Here is a 10,468-nt window from a genome sequence, read left to right as displayed (position 1 = left end):
GTTGTTAAGCTTTTCTCATGAAATTGTTTAATACCTAAATTTCTTCATGCATTGGTTGGCAGTCATTTTGCATAGGTTCATGCGCTTAGCATAGTTACCTCCCAAAGTCACCATAATGCTCTCTCTCTTCTTTAATTGCTTTGTCACATCATTTTTTTGCTTATGTGGCATCCTTAGCACCCGTACTCGATGAAGCACAGGGAAGGGCCAAGCTACATGTAATGGCTAGTATCGTAAGTTAGTATCATGCATATGATACTAGTGTATGATACTACCTGTGTAATTCATAGTATCATAGAGTATTATCTTAAATGACCTTATTTATTGTCATATAAGACACATACTAGTATAATATTATTATGATATGGTATCATGATATGACATTCAACTCTCTCTTTCTTCATTTAATTCTATATCATGTCATCAAAATTATCTAGCTCACATGTATGATACTAGCTATGATACTCTCATTACGACAAGCATAACTCGTTTTGACGTTGGGAAAATAAATAGAACTAGTGCATGAGGTCATCTTTAAAACATGTACATATTTATTTTAAAAGCATCTGAACATATTTTTATTTCATGAACAATTTACAAATTCTTGAACATTTTGTGTGTCGAAAAAGGGACAATGTTTTTTTGGGCAGTCGGTCTTCCACATTTCTTTTTCTCCAACAAACAAGCGTACATATTTCTAAGCAACGAGTCACTTTCTAGTCATTGGGCGAGACCATCCACGTGGTTCGGCGTTAATCTTTCGCTAGGCCCCCTCTCAAGTTGGGTTCCTTTATTTAGGCACCTTGTCCCAAAATGATGGAGTGACTATTTAGTGGGTACCCTTTAGAGGGCCAACCTAGTGGACACGTTTTGGGGAGTTCTAGAGCGCGACGCTAGGACCCCCTCTCGAGTTGGGTTCCCCTACTTTAATGTTTTGTCTCAGAATGCCATGAGTGACTATTACCTCAGTAACCCTTTACGAGACAACCGAGTGGATGTTTTCTCGGCATTCCAGTGCGTCACATGGCGTGCATTGGGTGTACCAACACTAATAAGTTTTTTGCACGCTCGATTGGGGGGGGCGTCCATGGTGGTGGCACGGGTTGGTTTTTGAATTTTGTCTGATTTTGTTTTTGTGGATTTTATTTCCTTTTCTTTCTTTCTCTTTTTGTCCCGTTAATCATACGCATAAGAAAACATAGTTGTTCTTCATGATGAAGCATAGTTGTGTTTTTCCGCAAAGCACATATGTGATTTTCGAGTGCTTCTCGAAAAGGCACAAACATGGTTTGGTGTGACGCAAATTTGTTCTTTTCATTGGTGTGCTTGCTAAAAAGCACACACTTGTGCTTCGTATTGAGGCAATGTTGGGATTCATGATGAAGCACAACTATACTTCCTTAGAAGTGAAAAGGTATACATCTCCTTTCAAAAAAAGTGAAAGGTCACTTTCCGGTTATTTTTTATATTATTTTTTTCATTTTTCCATTTTTTTTCTTTTTTGGTCTTGTATGTTTTCTATTTTTTATTTTTCCCTGGGTTTTTTCCAGGAAAGAAAGTTTATCAAACTATTAACATTAAATCTAGTTTTAGAGATCTTGATGTGGCAAACACAAAGAAGAAAACGGTTCATAATGTGGACACACAGTTTAAGAGATAAAACGATCTAAAGAACTAGGAGTGAATTCCACTTTTTATCCTGTGGTTGTACATTTGTGATACATATCATCCTATTTAGTGGAACTTTTATTGAAATATCATATTTTGGAGATTTTTAACACGGCTTACCCAAGTTTTGCATTTTCCTTATTTATCTTAGATATGATGAGCATATTGCGTCCATGATTCATTAAAAAACGTGTAAAGATCGGAGAGTACCGTTGACGATTACGCACATACTTATTTTGTCCACCTTTTTCATTCCTCGTTGTCGCCCGAATATTTTGGGTCTCCAATGTTATCTCACACCTTGCCTAATGGACGTGTATAGAAAACGAGAGTTCAAAGCTTCTAAAACAATATTTTAGATGAATTTTCACTTGACTGGATAATTAGTGTCACAAATGCAGATATAGTGTGTAAAATATGAAATTCACTCAAGAATTAATGAATGAAATAAACTGTCATGTTATGACATGTGTCACATATACATGTATCACTCGCCACCACAAGTGTACATGCGAGGTGTTGTGGAGGAGGACCGAGGGAGTTGCGTACGTGCACAGGAGGGATAGACAATGACACTTGCAAGAGTTACCCTCTAAGAAGTGATTAAGAAAGAAGTGGCGCCGCATCTTGGCCGGCCCATCGGCGCTCTCTAGTAACTCATGTGAAGCTATTGTGGCAAGTTATTTTTTCAGTTCTGATTTTTAGAGGTTTTTCGGTTCTCATTCAGTTTCCAAAAAATATAAAAAAATAATTATTAAAAACTAAGCACTTACTGAAATTTTATTTTAAAATTGTTATTTTTTATAAAATGCAAAACACTTCAAATTTTCTAAATATATGTTGAAACTTTTGTGAACTTTCTTAAAAATATGAAAAAGAAATTATAATGAACAGTACAGTTTTAATATTTTTCTAAAACTCTTATAACTCTTAGAATCAAAATATTTAAATTTTAAATATTTTTATATAAATAAGAAAAATGAAAAGAGAAAAATAAATAAATAGCAAGCATAAAAATAGAAAACAAAACGGTGGAGAAAACAAAGAACGAGAGCCATTTAAAAACTACTAACATATCGCGAGGGTGGGAGTAAAAAAAAATATTGGATATTGTCCGGTAGGTTGCACGTAACTTTATTACTCTGAATTGAGTAAAAAAAGACTTTATTACTCTGAATCAAGAATGTTTAGAGGTATAGAAATTGGGTCATAGGGATGACCTGCCATACATGGCATTTTATACGTAAAGTTGTTGTGTGTTGTGCAAGCCTATGCGCCTTGAAGTTAAAATTTTACGTTCGCGAATAAAAAGGCAGCTATCAAAATATGATTTCCACTTGTTGATCTCCCTGATGATTGCACCATAAGCACCCTAAAATCCCTGATCGATAACTTGCAGCTCCATTGAATAATCCGATACAGCTTCCACTTTGTTAAGATTTAGGTCTTTTGTTGATAATAACTTCTTCTGTAGGTGGCCACTAGTAAAGAAAAATAAGGGATCACCCCCCAAAAAAGCCCTAATTGCTCGACCGCCTCACTGGGCGCCCCGGGACCTCCTGTGGCGCTTTCAGCGCCGGATAGGGAACCGGCCCCTACACCGCTCTTTCTCGTGGGCCGGCTCATGTAGAATGCGTTGCTCATTAAAAGGTTCATAGAATTTTTAAAAGTTCAATGATTATCATTAAAAGTTTACCAATTTTTGAAATATGTTCATGGATTTTTAAAAATTTCATAGAGTACGAAAAAATCATCAATTTTCAAAAAAGTTTACAATTTTTAAAAACAGTTCACTGATTATTTTTTAAAGTTCACAAATTTTAAATTATGTTCACTGATTTTTAAAAACGTTCACTGATTTCAAAAAATTAGTTCATCAATTTGTGAAAAAGTTTACCGATTTAAAAAAAATCGATTTGGAAAAAGTATACGCACTAAAACAAAAGACAGGAGTCTAAATGGACCGGCCCATTACAGAGCGCCACACGCACCGGTTAGCAAAATTTCACTGTAACCGGCGCGTGTGGCGCTAAATAAAGTTTATCGAACACCCCTTTATCTCTACTAATAAAAAGCACGACAGGGCAGATCCAAATCACAATCTCAGCCGTCTAATCACTTCATCAACGGCCTAATTATGTTGTTAACAAACCTTCGGCGCTAACGAAAACTCCTCGTCGCTAACAAAAACTCCCGATCGATCTCTCTCTGGAACTGCTCCCGCAAACCCCCGCTCACCCCGATCGCCCGCCGGCCCCGCGCCGCTCCCGCTCCCGCTCCCGCTAGCCCCGCTCGGCCGGCGCCCGCCCCCGCGCGCCGCTCCCACCACCTCCTCGCGCGACGCGACGGCGCCAATCGCCATGGGCCTCAAGCTCCTGCGGCTCGCGGCGACGCTCCTCTCCCCGGGGCCTCCGGCGCGGACGCGCAGAGCGCGATCCTGCGGGCGACGGCGCACCACCCGTCGACGGCCCCGCTGTACGCGCACCACCTGGACGCGCTCCTCGCCTTCAGCCGCGGCTCGCGCCTCTCCGCCGCGGCGCTCGAGGAGGCGTTCATGGACCGCCTGCGCGCCGCGGCCTCCGGCAGCGGCGACGCCGCCGTGGCCCTCAAGTGCCTCGTGGCGCTCAGGGTCCTGCTCGCCCGCGGCGCCTTCATCCTCCGCGACCAGCTCCTCGTCGCCCTCCTCCGCCACCCGGCCTCCGGCTGCAACCCGTTCGCGCTCGCCGCCTTCCCGCTGGGCCGCTCCTTCGTCGCGGCCTCCTGGGTCAGGTTCTCCGCGCGCCTGCTCGAGGTCCTCCTCCTCCTGCCGGACGCCTCCTGCGACGCCGAGTACCTCACCGTGCTCCCCAACCCGCACCTCGTCTCCGAGCTCGCCGCCTTCGCCTCCGTCGCCTGGGCCCCCGCGCGCCGCTCCCGCTCGCCCCTCCCGCAGCATGGGGCGCGCTCAAGTACTTCGTGCCGGCACTAGAGTGGGTGCCCCACTACGGCCTCGACAAGTTCAAGTTCGGCCTCCTCTCCGGGCTCACCATCGCCAGCCTCGCCTCCCCCCGCCACCGCGCCTCCTCCCGCCGCTCAACGGACCTCCTCCTCCACCCTAAACGAAGGGACAGCGGCGACGGCGGTTCCAGACCGGACGGCGTCACGGTCAGGTATGTCCTGCTCCCTCTCCCCTCACTTCTCACCATCAGAAGAGTCTGGGACAGGGAGTTATCTTCTGCAATGGGTATTACCTCAACTAGCGATTTCATGAGTAAATTTAGATATCCCAGAGGCACTTTTAAGAAACAGAAAAGTTAAGTGTTATGTGCCAATTTTAGGCGTTTACACCACCATTCCCCCAGAGTATATCGCACTGTTGCAAGCTAAAGACAAAAACTGACATGAGATTTATTTAACATGCAGAGATTGGATGGTACTTCAAATGCAGAGTCTGAAGCTCTGCTCAAATCTCTATCGATGTTTGGAAGAGCAGTTGAATATATATGTATGTTTTCTGTACCAAAACAAGCCATGATCCACTCTCTCAAGTTCTTCGCAATTCAATACTCAACATGGGTGTGCCGAGAGGAGCATGTAAAGTCGTCAAAATGCACTCTAAAAGATGCCATCTGTTTGCACATTGACAAGATAATTGTGTCTTCAGCAGACTCCTTGTGCAGTGGGTTGATGCTACAAAGATCCATCTTGCAAGACATCAGGAATGCAAACGCAAGGAGCCATCATCACTGGATAATCGAAAATGAGTAATTCCTACTGCTAATCTGAGGCCTCTTTGCGATTCCGGTTGCATTTTACCAGCCTATTGTCCCTTTGATGCTGGAAAAGCAAGGGAGAGAGACAGAGCGCCTGACATATCAGTAGGCGGTGTATCTCCTTTATTCCACTTTTCTTCAACCATCGGTTTTCTAGAAGATGTGTTGTCCCCAGTGCTGGCTTGAGATCCTGTGTGTTCTGTTCAGGTAAATCTTCAGACTGAACGGTCATGCTATTTCTAGTCGCTGCATCATCCACCGAGTGTATATCTGCATCATCCACCACGTTTAGATCTAGCAGAAATGTGCACTTTCCATTACTCTTTGAGATTCCTACCATGGTCTTATTGTCAGTGCAATCATGAACAGGTAAAGCTGCCAGAGGGTGTGCCTTGGATGATAACCTTCCATCTCTGATCCTCCACCCTAAACAAAGGGACAGGGGCGACGGCGGTTCCAGACCGGACGGCGTCGCGGTCAGGTATGTCCTGCTCCCTCTCCCCTCACTTATCCCGACCGGACAGCATCAGATTCCAGGAGAGTACGATCAGCGTCATTGACATTCAGAAAAGCAGCTAGGGTAAAAGAAGCACGCAATGCTGCATTTGTTCTTGTAGCTGGTGGTCTTGGTGAAAGACTTGGTTACAAAGGAATTAAGGTAATGTGGTTCGAGTTCCTAATAGTGTATTTACAGCCAAGAATTGGAAAGACTGTCGTGTTGACGTATCATAGTTAAAATTTTGTATTCATGATTTGCAATGGTAGCAGGTATATACATCAATTTGCTCGATAAATCATGCTTTAGAGCATCCATATCCCAAGGTGGTAAGCAAACGCTAAGGGCGGAGGAACTGGCTAGCACCAGTGCTAAGGGATGTGAGAATAGGTGCTAGGAAATTTTTTAGCATCAATGCGACGCCAAATAAATTACTTTTAATTAGCTCATGTATATGAAATTGCAATTTAAATGACAAAACTAAAGAACATAGCATCTATAGTTGGCCCTATGAGATGTGCTAGAAAATACTTAAAGAAGTGTATATATAGAAATCTGATTTATCCACCTTGGCACTAGATTTTTAGAGACAATTGGGATGTGGATGCTCTTAGCAGATTATTTTTTTTGCTGTCATGCAGCTGTGGTACTGTTTTGTGTTATTTTATCAGAATATTTCCACTTTCACACACTGTGCTACAATACATTTTCAACACTTGTTGGATAGCAGTATTGCACATCATGCCAAACACATAACTTTTTAGACTGCACCGCAGGAAATTTGTGTAGGTCTTATTTCATATGTAATTCACAATATGAACACGGAACCTATTCCCCATGGAAATCTATTGTTCTGTTGGGTGACCTTGACATCTACCAAAACTTCTGAAAGTATCATGTCACAGATTTTGTTAACTATTTCATCGCGCAGGTAGCACTCCCTAGGGAGACAACCAGTGGGAAATGTTTTCTTCAACATTACATAGAGTCTATTCTGTCTTTACAAGAGGCGAGCTGCAAAATGGAGGGTATGTAGACTATGATGCTTGTCATTATTGATTAGTTTTCACACCGGTATGGCAGTATTTGTATACTTCCTATGATACCTGCCACTGTTGATCATTTCAGCTTAGTTTAAAATTTTCTTGAAATGAACTACTATTCTGTACAATGATGTTCTTGGTACAGTTTATGTTGGTTGGTGTGGCTGCCCGAATGAGCTGTCGTCAGCCCGTAGAAGTACCTTGAATGGCTATTATTAGTATGTAAAAAAAGGATGTCGTTCAAATATATATCACTTAGTATGTGTGGTTGAGGTACACCATTGGATTAGTACTGTTAATTTGATATTATTTACATATATAGACTAGACCAACATGATTTTAGGCCACATTAAAGACCTGAATCAGATAAGTTAAACCAGTTCTGTTTGGTCTCCAGTTTCTGAATTCAGTCTGCACATTGATAGAGTGCAATTCTACCTCTCCTTTTCCCAACCTGATAGAACTTTAGAGAACATGTTGAATATAGAAACGTAATTTTTTGTTTCCTGTGAATGGCTCATCCAACATGATTTTAACTGTTTATCTTCATTATGTCAAAATTCTCTTATCCAGGGCCTCAAGAAAATCCAGGCATTGCTTTAATTGATCAAATTTTCTTTCTTTGAGTGTGCAGGTGAATGCCATACGAAGATCCCATTTGCTATTATAACTGTGAATGCCATACGAAGATCCCATTTGCTATTATAACTTCTGATGATACAAATGCACTGACCATCAAGCTTTTGCAATCAAACTCCTATTTTGGAATGGAACCATCACAAGTGAAAATTCTAAAGCAGGTGGCTTTCTATTTTGCCTTTTTTCCATGTGTTTCTTAAGGCGTAAAAAACATACACAGCTGTTGCTTTTGGTGCTGACTAATGCTTATTTGTTTAAGGAAAAAGTAGCATGTCTAGCTGACAACGATGCAAGGCTTGCATTAGATCCAAATGACAAGTACAAGATCCAGGTTGATAATTTCATATGATGGCTTATACCAGGAGTATTAAGTATTGTTGTTTTCATCTTCTTGAGTTTGCACTTCTCTTACTTCTGGTTTTGTGTTTCGGCAGACAAAGCCACATGGGCATGGAGATGTTCATTCTCTTCTTTATTCAAGTGGATTACTTGAGCAATGGTATGCCTGTTGGTTAAGGAACTGGGTGTATTCTTTTCGTTGACTTCCTGAATCAGACAACTTTGCCTTCTTGAAGGCAGTTAACTATTATCATTGATTTATTTGAAATAGTTTAGTAAAGTAATCAATCAAACTTGAGCTCTCCACACAAAATCTTAGGATATATTCCATAAATAATATTTATGGGTATATATTTTTTAATACTTCGCATTCTTTTGACAGGAAGAGTACATGACGGAGATGGGTACTCTTTTTCCAGGACACAAATGGATTGCTCTTTAATGTTTGTAAACCACCTTTTCTACGTATTATAATTAGGAATACTGTAGGGGGGCGGGAACTTATTTATACCATCTTTTTATAGGCAATACCATCGGCATTAGGTGTCAGTGCCACCAAGGGCTACAATGTTAATTCTCTTGCAGTTCCTCGAAAGGCAAAGGAAGCCATTGGTGGAATAACCAAGCTTACTCATGTTGATGGTAAATTCGCCACTTTCACCACATTCCATGGGAGCTATTTATGGGTATACATACACGGAAATTTTGATGCTTTTCTGACTGTGGGGTCAATAATATTATGAATCAATTGTGATTGCAGAGTACATCAGTACTGCTGGAATCAACAAAAAACATCATTATTTGTCTAAAAAGATCTATGCGAGCCCTATTCATCAGCTTGTTCTGTACTGCCAGTGCCATCTAACCTATCAATTCTGATGGAAGAATGCATTTTCACGTGTATTTTTTGACTTTTGTACAACTGTTTTGTACTTCCGGTCTGTCAAATTTGACTTGGATCCGTTCTTATATGTAGGTAGAACAATGGTTATCAATGTTGAGTACAATCAGCTTGATCCACTCCTTCGCGCAACTGGGCATCCTGATGGAGATGCAAATTGTGAAACAGGCTATTCTCCATACCCTGAAAATATAAACCAGGTAATGTAGCAAACAGATAAGTTAGAACACTAATGATTTGTCAACCTCCAAATAATCCTTTGCTTCAATGGGTCTCAAATACTGAAAACATGGTGCTTAACATGACCTGTTTATTTAATATGATCAGTGTGAAAGCATCTCATTTGGTTTTTTTCCTTCTCAACCTAATGATTGCAACTTCGGGAACAGGTATAGCTTATGTATACTCTTGGGGGTTTAATAACTCTAATCAACTATTATAATAGAGCACAACTAAGGTACTAAATCATGTAGGGTTATATACAGATTTGGTTGCCATTAAATGATGTCTGTACGACAGGCGGCTCCGGCGAGTCGGATGGACTGCGGCGGTTGCTGAGCTTCTCCACGGCCTGCTGCAGTTCCAAGGAGACACAACTTCGAAGGTGAGGAGGAGATATATAGAAGAACAAAAGGAAGGGAGAGGAGGAAGGGCAGGGGCGTGGCGGCCTTGACGAGCATTGTTGTGGTTAATATGATATTAATTTTTTCCTTGTATTATGTTATTATGTTTGATTAGTATATACTGGCATACACGCGCCCGTGTACTAGTCTCGCATAGAGCGAGACGGGAGGCACGCTCGCTTGGATGGTGGCGTAAGTTGGGGCCGGCCCAGACGGACGGTAACAACAACCTAGTTTTTTCATTTTTTTTTGGTTGCTTTATTTTTTACATTTCGTATACTTCAAATATTGTAAATAAATATATCTAATAAACACTCAACATTGTTTTTTAAATGTTGACCACGCATTTAAAATTATTAAATGTACATAGAGAAAATGTTTATCACGTATACGAAAAATGTATACAAAGAAATAAAAAGTTATGAAACAATATGATCTTCTATTTAACAAAATTTAAACAAGCATTTTATAAAAAATGAGCAAGTGCTTGAAAACTTTTCAGGCATTTAGAAAATGTTGCATGTTTACAGAAAAAATATTGGCCATGTAATAAAAATGATATCAAGCATTTGACAAAATGTTGAACAACTATTTGAAACAAGATAAACAAGCATTTGAAAATTATTAAATGTTTATAGCAAAAACGATGATTATGTATTAAAAATAATGGAATTTCTTTATCATGTACATAAGATAGTAATCAAGCATTTGGAAAAATATTGAACAAGCGTTCCAAACATTTTAACCAAGCATTTTAAAAATGTCAAATATGCATATAAAACGTTTACCATGTATTAGATAATATTAATATTATATTTAAAAAATATTAACCAAGTATTTGAAAAATTTACACGTGTGTATAGGAAAATTGTTGACCATATATTCAAATAATATTAATCTTGTATTTAAAAAATGTTAATAAAGCATTAAAAAGTATGAATGCCTTAAAAATATGTAGAAACAAAGACTATAGAATGTATATCAAAAGAAACAAAGAAAACCAAAAA

The 10,468-nt window shown here is 40.3% G+C and overlaps 1 pseudogene; it reads left to right on the top strand.

Moving 5' to 3' along the window:
* The first annotated feature begins 4,028 nt into the window (after positions 1 to 4,028).
* Positions 4,029 to 9,794, top strand: LOC123444165 (annotated as a pseudogene).
* Positions 9,795 to 10,468: the final 674 nt, after the last annotated feature.

This window comes from Hordeum vulgare, chromosome 3H (assembly GCF_904849725.1).
Source record: "Hordeum vulgare subsp. vulgare chromosome 3H, MorexV3_pseudomolecules_assembly, whole genome shotgun sequence".
NCBI classification, from domain to species: Eukaryota; Viridiplantae; Streptophyta; class Magnoliopsida; order Poales; family Poaceae; genus Hordeum; species Hordeum vulgare.
This window is presented reverse-complemented; position numbering and strand designations above follow the sequence as displayed.